This window comes from Thalassophryne amazonica, chromosome 7 (genome assembly GCF_902500255.1).
Source record: "Thalassophryne amazonica chromosome 7, fThaAma1.1, whole genome shotgun sequence".
In the NCBI taxonomy this organism is placed as follows: Eukaryota; Metazoa; Chordata; class Actinopteri; order Batrachoidiformes; family Batrachoididae; genus Thalassophryne; species Thalassophryne amazonica.
In genome coordinates this window covers 106,574,421-106,586,459 of record NC_047109.1, presented here as the reverse complement: position 1 = coordinate 106,586,459, position 12,039 = coordinate 106,574,421, and the positions used below count along the sequence as shown (strand labels likewise).

The window sequence follows — 12,039 nt, the reverse complement described above, 5'->3', positions numbered from 1 at the left end:
TTAACCTTAAGGACACACAGTAATCCTGCGTTCTGAGATGAAGGCAGAGCACGGGTAGGTACATAAGGTTCAATTAAATCAGCTAGATAGCGGTGCTAATCCATGAAGGATTTTCGTATATGAGTAACAAAACCTTAAAATCTGATGTCATACAGATGGGAAGCCAGTAGAGGGATTCCAACATCTCGGTTATTTGATCAAACTTTCTTTCTTTTCTTCGTCAGAACTCTAGCAGCAGCATTTTGAAAGTGTCTCCCTACCTGTCACTAAATAATGCAATGGGGGTCCCTAAATCATTACATTGTTATGGAAAGGGACAATAACCCAGCGTAGAAATGTATTGACTTAGGAGTGAGAAGACCTTTGCCAAGTTACAATTACAGTGTCTTTATTTCAACTGTCTCACTGTATGCCTGGGTGTTTACAAAGCATATAAAGAATTATAGTCAGTAAAGTATGTACAGAAAGCACTATGTTCATTTTGATTCATTAGTAGAGCATCAGGGCAGCCATGGTGGCTTAGTGGTTAGCAGTGTTGCCTCACAGCAAAGTTGTCATGGGATTGAGTCCCACCTGTGGCCTTTATGTGTAAACTTTGCATATTCTTCCCATGTTTACATGGGTTCCTTCCGGGTGCTCCGGCTTCCTCCCACATCCAAAGACATGCAGGTTGGGTGGATTGGAAACTTCAAATTGTTCGTAGGTGTGTGTGTGTGTGTGGATGTGAATGTGTTTGTTTGTAATATATGTGGCCTGGAGACAGAATGGCCTCCTGTCCAGGGTGTACCCTGTCTCATGCCCTCTGACTGCTGGGATAGGCTCCAGCCTTCCTATGAACCTTTATTGGAGTAAGCGGTTGAAGATGAATGAGTGACTGAGCAGAGAGTCAAATTTGAACACTGAATTTATCTGCTTAAATGTTGATTATTTTTACGGTAGTAAAATAATTTGTGGTCTGTGTATCACACTTTGTCTGCATTGTCCCAGTCCACCCAGCTGTAAATGGGTACTGGTGTTGCAGACTGAACCCCCCCCCCCCCCCCCCACCAAAAAAAAAATTGGTCCACACTGCCTCTGCTGTGCGTGTGTTATTTTGGACTACGGCAGCTTGTCTGAGACAGACTTTCTTCACCGAAAGTGATCATATGGATTAATGGGATTATTAACCATCAGATGACAAGGTAAAACCTTAAATCATTCAAAGTCAGTTTTAAGCAGAACCCAGGCCGTTTTAAGCAGAAACTAGGTGATATTCGGTGATACTTCAAAATGATGGAGGCGCAGTGAACGCCGCAGCTAGCAGTTCGTGTAGCTGCGGCACTTTGATTGCTTCCTCCGTCTTTTATGATGAAATAATGCTGCATTTATGTGGAAATGATTGTTGTACAAAAGCTTCAGATATCTGTCGCTGAGACAGATGATGACTGGAGTTCAGTTTGAAGCAGAAACGACGTGATAATCTGTGAACTGCGGCTAATGACACATGCGCAGTGAAGGCAGGGCAGGCTGATTTTTAGGGGGGACCGTTCAGTTTGTGACCTTAGCTGGGGAAGTAACCTTCATTGGACTGGTATCCCGTCCAAGGGGACCTGAAGACTCTCCGCTTCATGCTATAGAATCCAGGGATGAACACGGGAACTGTCTCAGCTTCAAGTCATAGAGCCACAAACATTAGTGTTTTTCCAGATGTGGATTTTTTTTTTTAAGTAAGAAAATGTATTTATTGTTTTTCAGAATGGTCCAGAAAATTATTTCAATTTGTCCTCACAGAAACTTGGACAATTCACACTGGAGATCACAATGTGGTTTTTCCACATCCAGTGTGAGAGGTGGAAGGCTGTAAATCATAAGTTACAACATGAGGATTTGTCAAAAGAAAATAAAAATCATGTTGTGGCAGTAACCTTACAAAAGCAGTTAGCCATTATATTCAGTGTATGTATGAAATTGTACACTTCTCCACGTCCAGACAGATTTAATGCATGCAACATGCGATTCCTATCATGAAATTATTCACTGAAAAAAGTGAAAGTTGGACCATCTTTAAAAAAAAATTACTCTGTTACACATGAATTTATTAGTGCAACAAATGACACCATTCATGCTGTAACTGTAACTCAAAGTCCATTTTATGTGTTCTTGTGTATTAATGAGACACATCTGCAGATTGCAGAATATTTCCAAGATATGCCGCCAGTTCCACAAAGTAGAATGATACCCATCCAGTGCAGGTAAGAGCTGTGGGGTTTTTAAAGGAACATGATGCTGGGGGGGCAACCTGGGATTCAGTGTCCTGCCCAAAGGCAGCAACAGACAGCAGCAGCAGGGGATCAATCCACTAACCCTTCAGTTAAAACACCCCCAGGAACCACGAGGGCAGTAGGGCCAAAAAGAAGATCAAAGCAATATTTGCTTCTGTGCTGCTGCACAGTGGCAAATATACTTGACAGAACGGGTGGTCTGAGGGGCGCTAACGAGATTTTCCAGTGCCAGCAGTCAGTCCACTGATATTCAGCTCCAATTTGCAACCTTTGCTGAATCAACTTTTTACCACTAAAGAGCAACTATGCAACATTTTTACCTTAATGTTACAGTTTTGGAGTAATTGTAATTACTAAATTAGTTGTTTAGGGGACAATGGGGCACTTTGTCCCTGCAGGCATCTTGTAGCAGAAAACCAGCCTTACAACTTTAGGGACATGACTCTTCATGTTTTAAGAACAAGCTGACTCATTGTCATGGTAGAGCCGGCGACAAAGCAACGAAAACAGCTGTCAGAGGAAGCAGGGAATAGAAAAAGAGTGTGTGACCGAATGAGGGTATCACACGAGTAAACCTCAGTTGGGCTTTCTTGGAATAGCGAGAGCTGACAGATAAAGATGTGTGCGAAACAGATGCAGACCTGTCATTCTTGCTGCTGCACTTTTAAGTATAGTGAGATAAACTCTCTGTTTTCTGTGTATTTCTGTGTGCTGTTGCTTTCTTGATGTGACTCCAAGGATCTCATCCGCCAGCTCTGTTGAAAACAAACACAGAGAGCGGGGGAAGAGGGGAGGGGAGGGCCAGTTCTGCAGTTGTTATGACAGTTTTCTGACATATGTACTCCCGAGTTGTGGAGGGGGGGAGCAAAAGACAAAAAAAAATGAGAAAACAGCGAAAAACCTACCAGAGTTGCATAGTGTCTCTTTAAGGTGCATTAAAGATGCAAAACTCATTGACAAAGCATCTAGCCACACGTGAGGCTGGGGGGGGGACTTGGTTGGACCTACTCGGGGACCATCCCCCCCCCCGAAATTTTTTCAAAATCTATAGCCTTTTCCCTGCATTCCAAGGCACGTCTGGAAGCTAAACACTGACTCACTAATCATCACCTTTAAAACACAAGTATTTTAAATGTTGTGAATCTTCTGAAGACAGTGACTTCAGTCAAATGAGCTGAGCTCTACACTGCAGTAAGTAATTCTGCACGCAGCAGCGCTCATCAATCAGCCTTTGTTTATGCAAGACCTTTCTCATATTTTATCACACCTGTGTCAGCAGCTTGATGGGGCAACCTCCCCGCCGCTGAAACCTTAATAATACTGCATGTGAGCATTGCTTGTGATAATACAAGTTTCTCACGATTCTCTTGGGGAAGTTTTGGCCTAAAGGTAAGAAAAGCTAGCTTGCAACCTGATGGTCATAGGTTTATTCCCCTAATCACAGCTCCAAGGTATCCTGGAGTGTGGTGCTTAATACTTGGTGTACAGTTGGACACCTTGCATGGTAACACTCTGATATCAGTGTGATTTGGTGTGTGAATGTGAGGCATCGTTGTAAAGCGCTTTGAAGTTCCAGATGGAAGAACACCATCAAAATGCCATCCATTTAACATTTTAGTTTGTGCAGTTCTTGTTCTAATTTTTCATGCACTTTGTGCCCTCTCCAGTGGGAGCAGGACTAAATAATGGTGTGCATGTGCTTTAGTCGTGATCCCTACAGACCAGAATGGGATAATTGAAAGAATGGCCTGAGGGATTTTCCCCCATATGTTGCTTCTTATCCTACTTAGCTGTTGCTTCCTTTTCGCTCATTTTTTTTCTGCTCTTGTTCAGTATCTGTGTCTTTTACTGCATATGGTCCCCTGTCTCAGCACTGTCACTTATCATATTTTGTAGAATGTCGTTTCAGGACTGGACCCATTGGACTGTTGCATCCAGATGTTTTTGTGTAGTTAAATAGGAGGACTGGAGATCGCCAAAGTAAAGACAGGAAAAGTTTACATTGGAAGAAAGTGAAAAAGGTTAGCTTTTCGATTGTCTTGTCCTAAATATAGTGGAGGAAAACCTTAAAGAGCTTCTATAGAGTAGCTGTCATCCTTTGTTGCCATTCATGGCACAGGCTCTTTAGAATTTTTGCTCTTCTTTGCCGTTAATAAGATACAATCATTCTCAGTAAACAATGTGAATGAGGACCATAAATCTGTGTGTACAGCTTATTTATTGTATACAGCCATTAACTGTAGTTAGTGCTGTACACATAAGTTCCAGTTAATCATCAGTCAAACAACTGACTCTTCTTGGGTGCAGGCACATCAAACAATGACTAAAAAAAGAAAATTATGCTATTCAGAAGCCTGAAACATGTCCATTTTCTGGCACAAAAACACTAGGTAGTGTAGCTCTGCAAATTGTAAAGTAGGTATTTTTCGTGATATTTGTCACTCATATTTGGAGACAGCGAGGGAATTCTTGGAGAAAATGCAGAAATTCTGTGAACCTTGTCTCACCTGCACTAAGGTTGAATCAGAACCGGCTGTCATTATGTAAATTGTGGTGTCTGTGTGATGTGTGACTGCTCAGCAAGTTCAAATTATCATACTATACGCTGCACAAAGTGATAAATCAACACATATTTCTTACATCTGTGCAGTTTACCCACAAATTTGCTCCACCTCACTCAGTGCACACGGTGAGGATGAAGACCAAGAATTGAGATTGTGGTATTTACCAGGATTCTCCCTTAAATCTCTTTTTCGGAGACAAATATTGTAAGTGCATGAAACAAGGGTTTTTTTCTTACCATTTCAAAGTGAATATTACACAATTTTCTCAAAGAAAACTTACAAAACCACACTTGTGCTTATGCAAAATTAGTATATGAAAAGTCAGTAGTAGTAGTAGTTCATTCGGCTGCTCCCGGTTTTGTTCGGGGTCGCCACAGCGGATCCAGCCCGATCCGCATTGGTAATTGGCACAAGTTTTACGCCGGATGCCCTTTCTGACGCAACTCCAGTTTTACCTAGAGAAACACACACAGCCGCTGGTGTTCCAGAGAGGTCTCCCATCCAAGTACTAACCAGATCCTGCTCTGCTTAGCTTCTGAGATCTGACAGGATCAGGCTGACACAGAGCCAACTGGCTGCTGGTATATGAAAAGTCAGTACACTGAAAAAAAGTATATACATCGGGTTACACATATTAAAGTTATATGTACCAAGAATGATTTAGTCATACTCAATATACTGAATTCACATTTGCTGAAATAACATGACTTTTTTGTTGATTTAAAGCTTTTCTTTTATGTTATGTATATGAAACTACCTTATGTTAAACCGACATGACTTTTTTATGTTTAGTGTATTTAGTCATCATCTGCTGAAGCAACATGAGTTTGTTTATATAAAGTACACGCAGTGTTTTTTTTTATGTTATCAACCTAATCTGTTCAAGTAGGTCTCACACTATTAAGTTATATAGCTTCTGCATACTTTGTTATTTCTGTATGTTGATTTTTGTTATCTAAATAAATTAATCCAGCCTAATCTCTCAACTATAGCATATACTACCATAACATTTTCGAAAACATGATGCATGAAGAAAAACATTTCTTTTACAACAGCTGTAGTTTGCTAAAAAAATAAGACAACTTTAACACTGGACTATAAATCCAGTTTTAACACATCTCACTTGTTAGTACAGACCCTTTTCGTTCACAAGGAAAACACTTGTTGACCAGGTTATCAAGAGTGCATAGTAAACATCCATAACTGCTATAAAATGCATCCAAATTCACAATTCTTCCAACACCGAAAACGTGGCTAACTTCTTCTTCTTCTTCTTCTTCTTCGTGTTTAATGGCAGTTGGCAACCAGCTTATATGGAGCATTACCGCCACCAACTGGACTGCAGTGTTGGTCAGGAGGTAGCACTGGTACCACAGTCTCTTGTGCAAAGAGACTGGTAGCGTGTTTTTGAAAACATGGCTGTGATTGGTCCATCTGATATGTCGGCCACTATTGGCTATTACGCCACGCTCTGTGATTGGCTGTGGCATAACCGCCGAAAATGTAAAAAACAAACCAAAAGACTTGACAAGTGAGACAAACTAGTTGCAAAATGTTGCAAATGTCGGGGGTGGGAGTTTGTCTCACCCGTCAAACCAAAATGGAAACCAGGTATTTGCTTTGTGTGTCTGGAATTCGCACGGCAACCGAAAACATTTGGAGGTTTGAAACATTGCAAACAAAGTCTGCAGCCAATCAGAGAGCGGCGTGTCTCAGCCAATCAGCAAAATGTCAGAATCCTGACTAAAAGTCACGTGACCAAATAACCCGATACCAACTCCTTTGCCTTGGCTAGAGGATTGGAACCAACTTAGTCAGGAGGCTAACATCACATAGCTAACTGCTTCATTGGTAAAGTTTTCCTTCCCATGGAGGGTGGTCCCAGGAGGCGGAGTTTCTAGACAAAACATAACAACTTCTTTCTTTCTTAACATGACTGGGTCTTGTTGATTTTACATCCCTCTAGATTACAAGAATTTTAAAAGACTAACATATGTTCAGCAAAGGAACATCAATGAATTGTGTCATATATACAAACTACATATTTGTACATTGAACAATCCCCCTTTTCCCCTTTTTTCACTGTAGTTCATGGTATTTGAAAACATTTTAATCAGATATGCAAGTCTGCAGATGCCAAATGAGGGCATGCTTTCCACAGATGTCCCTCACACACAGGAGTCAGTCATGACATGACCACAGCACATCCGGCAGTAATACCCTAGTACCTCCAAAAAGCCAGACAACAAGAAGTCTGTGGAAAAGCTCCATGGTGCAGATTCTCCTTCAAATCTTCTGCATATACAGCAGAGATGGACCCTTTCATTCTGCAGGCATATTATATTGTAACACCAAACTTAAACATTTTAAACATGATAATACTGTATAGTGCTAAAATACTGTAATAATACTGTAAGTCTGAAAACACCCAAACAAAACAGTCCAAAAACAACAGAGGAAAAGCTAGCGAGTCTGTGTTTGTAAAATTAAAATCATGTGTGAGCATGTATTGTATAACCAACAATGAAGGGACTGGAAGGAAGCCTGGAAGAGAGAAATGTCCAAAACAAAAACAGGATATAACCGACAATCACATCACATCACAGACTTATTTATTTTATTATTATTAATAGACACCCCATATTAAAAAGGTATGAGTGCACTTCAGTAAAGAACAAAAACAAAATTATGATATGAACCCTTAAGGATTCTAAGCCCCTGTTGTAATTAAAGATAAGTAGTCACAGTTTGCATTCAGTTTAGTGAACACTTTTAAAGATCAATTAGCGAGAGAACGTTAAAAAAACAAAACAATGCGTAAAAAAGCCTCATTAACATTCATTATGTAACAATTCTAATGTACTATAGAAAATATTGCTATTCTACATACAACAGACTTCACTTTCCCAGGATATAAAGTATTATACGTATGAGACAATGTGTTTTTGTTTTTTATATTTTTAAATAATAGGGAGAGTATTTCAAAGAAATCATTTTTTTGTACCATAGCAAATTTGGACTCTTTCAGTGCAAAAATTCAAATTGCAACTTGTGGGATACTCATGAACATACTAAACTGATCTGAGTTTAAGTTTAAGTAACATGTTCAATTTACATTTGAAAAAGAATAAAACATTTTGCAACAAGTGGATCCGATATAAATGTAGAATCTAAATTCAGTGGTTAAGAAGTAGAAAGTCCAGTAAATAAATAACTAACATTACTTCCCCCAGACTGAACAATATGAAAGATAAGGATATATGAATATATAAGTTTATGAGAGTTTGTTTTTGAAGACCTTTTTTGCTTTGTAATTATGCCTACATTTTATGGATTTTTCAAACTGTATAATTAATATGTGATTTTCATCATGAAGTAGAATCAGTTATAACACCCAAGAGTTCTGTATATACAACTAATTCCAGAGATGTACATTTTATTAGGTACAGCTTGCTAGTACCGGGTTAGACACCCTTTTGCCTTGAGAACTGCCTTAAATCTCAACGACATAGATTCAACAAGGTTCCTCAGAGATTTATCCACTCTATCCATTCTCCTCTGACATCAACAAAGCATTTTTGTCAACACAACTGCCACTCACTGGATATCTTCATTTTTTTTGGGCCATTCTCTGTAAACCCTAGAGATGGTTGTGTGTGAAAATCCCAGTGGATCAGTTCCTGAAATACTCAGACCAGCTTGTCTGGCACTAACAACAATGTCACATTCAAAGTCACTTAAATCCCATTTCTACCCCATTCTGATGCTCGGTTTGAACTTCAGCACCTCATCTTCACCACATCTAGATGCCTAAATGTATTGAGTTGCTGCCATGTGATTGGCTGATTAACTATTTACTGTATGTTAACAAGCAAGTTAATACAAGTGTCCCTAATAAAGTGGCTGGTGAATGTATTTCCAATATCGACAGCTGAGTTTTACTGTATTTGCCTTTTTTTCTTTGGTCACAGAATCACATGAATTTGGCCCTTTGAGTGTTTAGAAGCAAACAAAGCAAAAGTGGAGAAAGTTGTAGGGTGATTTTGACCCTCAGTGCCCACTGTTTCCTTGTCGACACACCGACCGACGTCTGACCGCATACGAGCTGCAAACTGCTGCTGGTGCAAAAGTCCATTTTCCAGTGCTTTCAGGCACAGTGTAGGAGGCACTACAGGACAGATCCAAGTGTGAAGAAAACTCTGCAACTTGACCCCCACAGTCTTTCTTTGTCAGTCTGTGAAGAAAATATAAAGAAACACAGTTAAAGGCTCTAAAAGTGCCACACTGTCTTTGGCTTTCCAGACAGTTTAGCCCACAGACACACTGTTGTCCCTGAGCCAGAGGTGGCTCGTCCAGCCAAACATCTCCCATTCCCTGCTAATGAAATCCTTAATAAAAAAAAAGCTCTCCATGCTTGGCTTCATCACACACACACAAACACACACAAACAAAACCCCTGCTGTCCTGCGGATTATCATTGGGAAAACACTCTTTTTATTGGGCCAGAGTCAAATTACTTTTTGGAGCTTTTGCTCTGTACTTGACCTTCTGTGTGCAGTGCATGCACATTGCACGTCATGCGAATGGCCTCTAATGACATGCATGTGCGTGATTTCACCTGGATCTACACATACACACACACCAGTGATTGTGTAAAGATATGTCCAGATCACAGTGACGTGCTGTCTGCTGGCTGGCCGCTCTGGTGTTTGTGACATTACAGCTTGACATTTATGAATAAACGCGCTGATCATTAACATTGCACTTCCTGTATTCCTGGTGCTCCTCTTGATCCACCCCCTCCTCCTCCTCTGAGAAATGTGTGGGAATTTGAGCACAGAAAACTCAAGATTGTCCTCAGCATGAAACCCTCATATCGGTTACTTGTTGCTAAAAAAAATGACCTGTTTACACTTTTCTGACAAGCAGCCTCTTGTGGTCATGTGAATAATGGCTGCCCTTTAAGAAGCAGAAGGTGGAGGTGGTTGAGACGGATGTACAAACTGCGTGACCTCCACACTAGAGACTGCGGTTCACCTCCTGCTTCCGAACAAACACTCAGCAGTGACTTCTTTTAACCGTAGGGGCGTCAAGTCTGCCTCCTGTCGTAGTTTGAGGCGACGGTTTGACAAAATACTAACTGGGGATTTCTGACAGCGGAAAGAAAGCTCTGCCCGAGTCAAACCTGAGAATGTGCTCTGGCAGTGTCCTAGAACACGGTGGAAAACTTTCCCCAGAGCGCCTGTGTTACATCTGAAAGCTTCTAGGGAACACCAGCTGTGATAAGGAGCCACAAGTTGCTCCTCAACAAACTTTATTCATTATCAAAAGTGAAGAATTAAACATGGTGTCACAAGGCCAGCCTTCAGGGGCATGCTCCATTTCTCTCATACCGTCATGCATTTATTATCCTGTACAGCAGCGCTAGTGCAGGGTATTGTACTGTATGTATTGTATGCGTGTGTGTCTGAGACGACTGAGCACATTTTCTGTAATATTCCTTTGGTCTCCAGATGGTTAGCATTTGGAGCAGACTGGCCAAAGGTCAAGGTCATCATAAATATACAAAGTCTGATTGAGACGTTTGGTGCCTGGCCCAGAAAAAGTGCATTCTGACAAACCGATATTACTTAACATTGCACCCAGTGAGTCAAAACTTCACACATTCTCAAGAAATGCCCTCACAATGCAAAAGATGGAGAACCACACCCTTCTTGTTCTTTGATATTTTATGGCATATAAGTCGCACCTGTCAAAAAATGCCTCTTGAACTCGCACTGAGGTACTTCTGTATTATAAAGGCTTTAATTTGGGATTTTTGTACACTGCTGTATTGTATTTTTAATTATTGGTATTTATTCTTTTATTACTGCAGTTTATTAGTTATTGTTATACAGTTATTATTCATAATAAATGTGGTTTTGTTTTGTTTGTTTTTTTTCAAAATATGTTGCACCAGAGTACAAGTTTCAGAACCAAACTAGTAAAATAAATACACAAATAAATAAAAAATCAAGCAGTTCTCCTGAAAATATTTTAGTCAGAAAAAACGCTTTATCCAGGATATCTCCACATGAAGCTGATATCAGTCAGTCATTTGCAATCAAATGGTATGAGTGATGCTATGATGATGTCATTAAGATGCCATCAGATAATGTCAAGGTCAATGATGTCTTCATAGACAAGAGGGCGATAGAGGAGATCCATCTCTCTTATCGATCGATTACAGTGGTATGAGTGATTTCATCCTGACGTCACTAAACTGCCATGGCATCATGTCACTATTGTAAGGGAGACCTGGACAATTATGAACTCTCCAATTCACCTAACCTGCATTTTAAAAAAGTGCTTATTTAGGGTCTGCTCCTTTTTCTGCCCCTGACCAAGGCAGTGTCTCTACATCTGAGTTGGTCCCCGGGCGCTGGACTGTGGTTGCCCACTTGCTCCTAGTGGTTGTATTGTGTCTAACTGTAATTAGGATGGTTAAATGCAGAGGACAAGTTTTGTTGTATGTATATATGTGCAGTGGCAATAAAGGCTCTATTCTATTCTTGTGTGAGGAAGCTCACAAACACGGGGAGAACATGCAAACTCTACACAGAAAGGCCACAGGTGCGAATGGATCCCATGACATTCTTGCTGTGAGGCAACAGTGCTACCCACTAAACCACGGTGCTGCCCATAGGCAGGATAGGCTTGTATGGAGCCTTTGATACCTTTCATTCTGATATCTTGATTTGTTTGAGGAGGCGTGGACACATATTTGAATCATTTACTTCTCCCTCTGCTACTACTACTACTACATAATTAATAATATCAATAATAATAATGATGAATTTGACCTATATAGCACCTTTCCAAAACAGGGTTATCCAGGTGTTTTACAGGATTGAAAACAGGAGAATCATAAAACACAAAGAACAAGAGCATCATCATGAAAACAATATACAATATAGAATAAGCAATAAACTATAAACTGCAGTAATAATACATAACAGTAAATGTTAACAGAAACATATGGGAAAAGGTACGAGGGGGATCAGAGGGAGAACAGACTATAAAAGTGTGTTTTAAGAAGAGATTTATATGGCGACAGATTTAGCCATCCTAATCTCTGGGAGACCATTGCAAAGTCTGGGGGACCTGATGGCAAATATTGAGTCACCTTTGTGTTTTAGTCTGGATTTAGAAACCACTAGGAGAGCAGCATCTGA

General features: G+C 40.3%; 1 protein-coding gene across 4 annotated transcripts in view; it reads left to right on the top strand.

Moving 5' to 3' along the window:
- The window catches only part of LOC117514716 (RNA-binding motif, single-stranded-interacting protein 3-like), a 459,452-nt gene that overhangs the window by 45,428 nt on the left and 401,985 nt on the right, over positions 1-12,039 (top strand). The gene's annotated exons all lie outside the window — the stretch shown is intronic.